Raw genomic sequence first — 6,567 nt, forward strand, 5'->3', positions numbered from 1 at the left:
CATTTATGATGGATCAATAGAATTTCTAGACTTAAAAAAAAATGACTTTTCTAACAATAACATTTTAGTAATTTAATATTATATCACTTCATAATTCACTAAACATTTCATTATCAATATTAAATTAATTAATAATAATAATGATGCAAGAACATCTAGACCTAGCCAGCAATGTGATGGAGTGGTCATATGTTGTGGCTAGTGCAAGTTTGGAGGAAGACTTGGTTGCTAAATTTGTATTAATTTCAAATAAATGTAAGTAGTTAAGAGTGGCTTAATTCTGAATAGAATTGGGAATAGAATGGAAAATGATCCTCCCTGTATGGAGATCAAGCCAAGTAGTCTACTTTGTCTAGATTAGGATAGGATTTGAATTCTAAATGTGTAATTTATTCCTCCAATTGTGGAGGAGATGGTTAACTTAGCATATATGTGTCCCTTTCTTTTCTGAAAAGGAGAAGCGAGACAGAGAGGGAGAGCACCGAGAGTATTGTAGCCTGTGAGTAGCATAGGAGGGGAAGGCCGCTAGTTAGAATAATCGGGCCAGAAAGGATAGAGAACCCCAAATATAGTTTTGTATTTCTGTCTATACACAGAGAATTGATTTAGAGTGTGGAACTATGTAAATGATCGACTTTATTTTGAGAGAGTGATATTTAATGTTGTATTCTGATTAAAGTCAAGTCTCTGTAATCGATTCATTGTGAATAAAACCAGTGTTGCGTATATGATTATATAACCAATCCGCGGAGGCCTGAAGGCTTGGTTTCTCTGTATGTGGATGATTTCTAGCATTGGCTCCATGTTTTCATACATTTCCATAAAAATTTCCCCGAGGAAAATCTGGTGTAGTTTGGGTCTGCAAGCAGAAAACCTAATTACACAGAGAACCTGCACGAAAACACTTAGCAGATTTGATAAAACGGACATGAAAATTTATACAGAGGAGCTTTGGGTCATATTAAATTTTGCACTTAGATTGCATCGGCATTCCAGAGTAGGATATGTCAAAGGCTTAGACCCCAGCCCTTTGCGATTTTCGATTGCGACATATCACATCAGCGGTTTGGAGTGGAGGCAGTATATCATAAGCACATATTGTTGCCACTAATAGCGATCAACGATATCACATTAGACCAAGAAATAGCGTCGATGTAATCACTTTACGATTGTTGATTTTCAATAAGGCGATTTGATCTAAACCATCATATCACATAACTCTAGATCGATGGCCCTCAGAGCTTGATGAGTTAACTTTCACGTACGGGTAGTGCACCGATGTGAAAGGTAAAAAATCAATGTTTTTGTGTGGCCCAAAATGGTTTGCGATTGTGATATTATGTTAATACAATGGTGAAGGGATGGTGTGTGGACTCGATAGGGTTATGAACGTGGTTGTAATGGTTTTGAAGTCCAGATAAAGGCTTCAAGTGGGCTTTCTAGGCATTTCCACGTGTTTTACTATATAACCAGGAGAAGGCATGGTCCCAAGGTTTTTAAAGGTATACATGCTTCTGATACATATATATAAGGGGCATGGAGGTATAAAGTTTTAAAGGGCCATTATTAAGGGAATTTTAAGTCCCCATAAGGTATTTTTGTGTGGCAACCTTAGGGTTGCATCAAATAATAATAATAATAATTAATTAATTAACCAATCAATCAATTTTTTTAATCTAACTAATTACTAATAAATATAACCTTTTGTAGGTATACTTCTAGAGTTGAATTGTGTAAGTAGGATGAAATGTCCATTTTTGATAGGAACTCTGCCTCTCCTCAAGGACAAAAGAATGTTTTTTAATAATGATGACGATGATGTCATTAACGTCCACTAAGACCAATATGTTCTATAAAACCTTAATAATGTAAGATATTATTTGAGATTGCTTAATATTTTGTCTCTATGGTGAAAAGGAAGGGAGAGAAGTTTTCCTAGATCATCATAGTTTTGTTGAATTAACAAGTAAAGAAGGTTGGAAGTGTGGTAAGATATTTTGAAAATTAGAACAGATGTGAGTATGAGCTAGGTAGTCCAGTAGAAAGTTATTTTAATCTTCAATTCTCTTAGTGTCACAAATATGATATACTCTTTTGTCCCAAGGTGTTCCAAGAATCTACCAACACCTCGTTTCATTTTGAAGATCACAAGAAATAGTTCTTATCTTAGCAATGTTAATTTTTTTCTTGGCCCTCGTAAAAAAAAAAGATAATCCTGCTTATCAAGATTAGGTTTGATCACCTCCTTATAATACCTTTGCTTCCTTTTTCCCTCGAACTCCATAACATCCCAAAACTTATCCTTAAATTTGGAAGTAATACTATTTTTAATATTATCCTTATTCTCCAAGATGATGTCCTCCTTTACCCTCCAATGTTCTAGCCAAGAATGTGTATCCTTATGTCAACCTCATTTGAGCCACAAGTGTGGGTTTTGGCTATATCTAGAAGAAATTTTTGGGGACCTCTTGGCTTCAATGTTGTATAGCTTATTCTTATACATGAGATGCTTAATCATAGCTATTCTTTCAATGGGGAAAAAGGCTAGCTTAAATCAATAGGATAGGGTAGGGAGTATTTCCTTTGATCTTGAGGTTGTAAGTCATAAATTATTTTTGGATTAGCTCAATATTTCTCCACAATTCTCTAGATATACTGAAACCCAAAACCTCACATCCATTTAAAATAACAGGGGTGACAAGAGTCTCAAAGATGAACTTTTTTTCACTGCATACGCAAAAAGCTATCAACATACATATGTTTTCAAGACCATAATAAGTTTTATATCCTCCAATTATCCTTTTCTCAATGCTATAATTCTAGTTGAGCTTATGGTGAATGTTAACTCCCAACTACTTGTACGAAGAAACTGTCTCGAAGTATTTAGTATCATAAATGAAATTATCATAGCTGATAATTGTTGATTTAATTATCATGACTTTTGTCCTATCGATATTAACAGTCATACTCATATGAGTAGTACTATTGGAGTATTCCAATCTTATTTTCGAGATTGTCATGGCTCCTGGATAAAAGAAAAACATTAGTAGCATAAAGGAGAAGAGTAATGACCATACTAGTGTGCATAGGGCCATCTCATCCTACGACTTCCAGACACTCTTCTAGCTTATTAATGTAAATGGAAAAAATGTTAGGGGATAGGGGACACCCTTTGCTTAAATCCGTTATTGCATTTAATTTCTTTTGACCAGCCCTTGGGGGTCCTTATCTTGGCAATAACCTTCTCATATATCCTAGTCACAACAACCCTCAACTACAGAGGAACGATTATATCTTCTAACCTCTTCCATAGCTTATCATGAGGAACCATGTCAAAGATATATTAGTTTTATTAATGCAACATTCCTATGATCCTAACAGTGACAATATGGTATATGGTTGAGTGATGTCTAAAAAATTCTTGAATTAAACTAAAAAATAATAGTATCTAATAATAAATTTTTGATCTAAATTAGCCATTAGTATTAATTTTTTAAAATATTTTTTTATAACCTAATGTAAAGAAGGAAAAGGGAAAAAAAAATTAAATAATAAAAATTAAATTAATAAATGGGTTTGAACGAAACAAACAATGATAAAAAAACTTTCGTCCCATTAGTATTATTAAAAAATTATTTTTCTACAACGCAATATAAAGAAGATAAAAGCAAGAGAAAGTAAATAATAAGAAATAAACTAATAAATTGTTTTAAAAGAAAAGAAAAATAATAATAATTTTATTTTTATCACAGTTATATATATATATATATATATATATATATATATATATATATATATATGATAACTTAAAATGGGACTAAACGGTAAATAGTAACAATTAAATTAATAAATTTGTTTAGATAAGAAGAAAATCAAAATTATTAAATTAGTTTAAATGAAAAGAAAAATAAACAAGAATAGACTAGAGCTAAGATGAAAGAAACCATAAATAGTTATATTAATAAATTTGAGGAAGTTTATTTTTAATGATTATGGACCATTAATTAACTATAATTGCTATTTAATAATAACAACACTATCAATAATCATATTAATATTAATATTACTAATAACACTCAACTAATAATAATATTATAAAATATTAAAATAAATGTGAATGTAAAAATAATATTATTACTATTAAAATAATATTATTAAAACTATCATGAAATCTAAAATTGAGGGATCTTCTTCAAATCCCCTGTTATGACCCAGTTTATAGAGAGGATCACAGGTTGTAGATTCCAGAGGTTCACCTGCCAGGCAAGTTTCTAGGTTCTGGGAACACTCACATTGTACTATAATTTATTTTTTAGTTCAACAAAGATACATCATTTGCCTGAAAAACATAGAAAAATTATGATATGCATTAATTTTCTTATGGGTTTAGTTCCATTAACGTTTTTCAATTAGAATTGAATCACGGCCTAATTAAATCTACCCCGCCCAGGTGTACAGTCCAGGGTATATGACTATGCAACAACACGGCACTTGGACATGGAAAACATTAAGGTCAGGTAAGGGTTGTTCATTGCACTTGGCACATTTTGCGATTTTGTGATATGACACCACCATAATTGGCTTGTGGGAAAACATTTACCGAGATTTTCCATATGGATCGACCGATAAGTGATCCTACACCCATCGTTCGATCAGCCCCAGACCACCAACGCTCCAGATAACTCCATCTCTCAATAGGGTAACCACCTTTGGCTCCGTCCCCGCTTGAAACACCTCATTTGGTCTGTCGGCAAGGTGAGACCAAGTTATGCAACCTGAGCAACATTATTTAGTTTTAGAGCTGAGGTTCTGTTACTGTTCAAGGTTTTGTTTCTTTTATGGTCGAGGCGGCTTCATCGTTTTGAATTTCTTCGCTCTGTTGTTCTGGGTCTTCGTGGATGTAACTCCAAATATCGATTTTGCAATTTCCAAAGGGCAAGACTTCTAGTTTTTTCCATCTTCGGAGGATTCCACAAGATGGCAGATGACAACATATGTTGACAATGTTTGTTTTCTTTTATATGGCAGGTCCATCTTCTTGCGCATCGTCAGTTCCAGAACACAAACCCCCACCACTCTTTCACACCCACAAATAGGTAATAAGAATTAAACTGGTTAGTGAAGATTATAACATTTTCTTGCCTCATTTTTTTTTGTGAAACTAATGTGAATCTGTTGCATGCCTTCTAGGGTTCCTCTCCAGGCAACCCGTTTAGAGCTACCTGGTAACTCGGGAAATTATACCACGGCTTCTCCAGGTTTTTTCGTTGTAATTTCCATCAAGTTTAATTATTCCATATTCGAACAGTAGTCGCCCTTTTACGGTCAACTTTCCTTCGGTTAAATTATAGATATAAGGAGCAGGGTTTGCTGCTCCCTTTTTGCTGTACGACAATAATGTTAATTTTATACACCTGTGTGAGAAAGGATGATTACATTACAATTTCTTTCCCATTTTTTTCGTTGTAATTTCCATCAAGTTTAATTATTCCATATTCGAACAGTAGTCGCCCTTTTACGGTCAACTTTCCTTCGGTTAAATTATAGATATAAGGAGCAGGGTTTGCTGCTCCCTTTTTGCTGTACGACAGTAATGTTAATTTTATACACCTATGTGAGAAAGGATGATTACATTACAATTTCTTTCCCATTTAATTGTGAAGCACGGTCTAATCCGGTGTTTTACAGTTTTCAAAACTGAATGTTTAAGGATATTACTTCTCACATATTCTATGTAAATTTTGTTTTAAAGAGATACATAATCCTGAGTTTATCGATTTTGTATATACATTCCAATTCCAAAAGTCCTTAATTACTGTGTTAAGATGGCTTAAGCATTGTTTCAAGAATTTGGTTGTACTCGAATTATATACTTCTAGGTCTCTTCTCTGGGGAAATGCTAGACATGTTTCGAGCGCATTTCTTCCTTTGTTTTCTATTCCACCGAGGACTGAACTTGTCTTAAGTGGTACATAATCTTTCTCCTTCTTGTAAAGAGATTATGTCTGGTATTAGGAAGTCTAAACTAGACAGATGGTTGCGTTCTTTGCATACATTTTTCTGTTGTTTTAGTTTGATATTACATAATTTTCCTCCCCCCTATGATGTTTGTTCCTTCCATTTACATTCTAGCATTTTACCTCCTACTTGGAACATAGTGGAAAAATAATTATTTTCTTCTAAAAGAGTGACATTATATTCCATCCTTATCTGTCTATTTTAACTCCATTTGTCTAATGAAATCCGTAGAGATAAACTTCTTGTTTCCAGCAATTATATTTACAGGTTTATAAATTCTATCTCATTGACACAGCGATTTAACCATTAACCAAAAACTAGTTCTATGCTTTGCTAGTAAATAAACTCATAAAAATTTACATAAAAGAAAATTGCAAAAACTGAAATCTTTACTTATCTTTTAAGGTTATGTGTGCTTCTTTCTTTGGAAAGATTCGCCTCCCAACTGTGAAATAGGATATTAAGTCTTGTTTCCCCCCTAGCCTTTCCTTGGCCGCAGTCCTTCTTTTCCTCTAAAGATATCATGTACTTGGATCTCAGGATTCCCCA

At 33.3% G+C, this 6,567-nt stretch overlaps 1 long non-coding RNA gene across 1 annotated transcript; it reads left to right on the forward strand.

The window, feature by feature from the left end:
• The first annotated feature begins 4,761 nt into the window (after window positions 1-4,761).
• On the forward strand, window positions 4,762-5,443 carry LOC149151800 (uncharacterized). The gene is made up of 2 exons (XR_016262837.1): window positions 4,762-5,096; window positions 5,191-5,443. It is a non-coding gene; the product is annotated as an uncharacterized LOC149151800 (long non-coding RNA).
• The last annotated feature ends 1,124 nt before the right edge of the window (window positions 5,444-6,567 follow it).

The sequence above is a fragment of the Pinus tabuliformis genome, chromosome 9 (genome assembly GCF_031772625.1).
Source record: "Pinus tabuliformis cultivar Carrire ecotype Pingquan chromosome 9, CPIR1, whole genome shotgun sequence".
Classification (NCBI taxonomy): Eukaryota; Viridiplantae; Streptophyta; class Pinopsida; order Pinales; family Pinaceae; genus Pinus; species Pinus tabuliformis.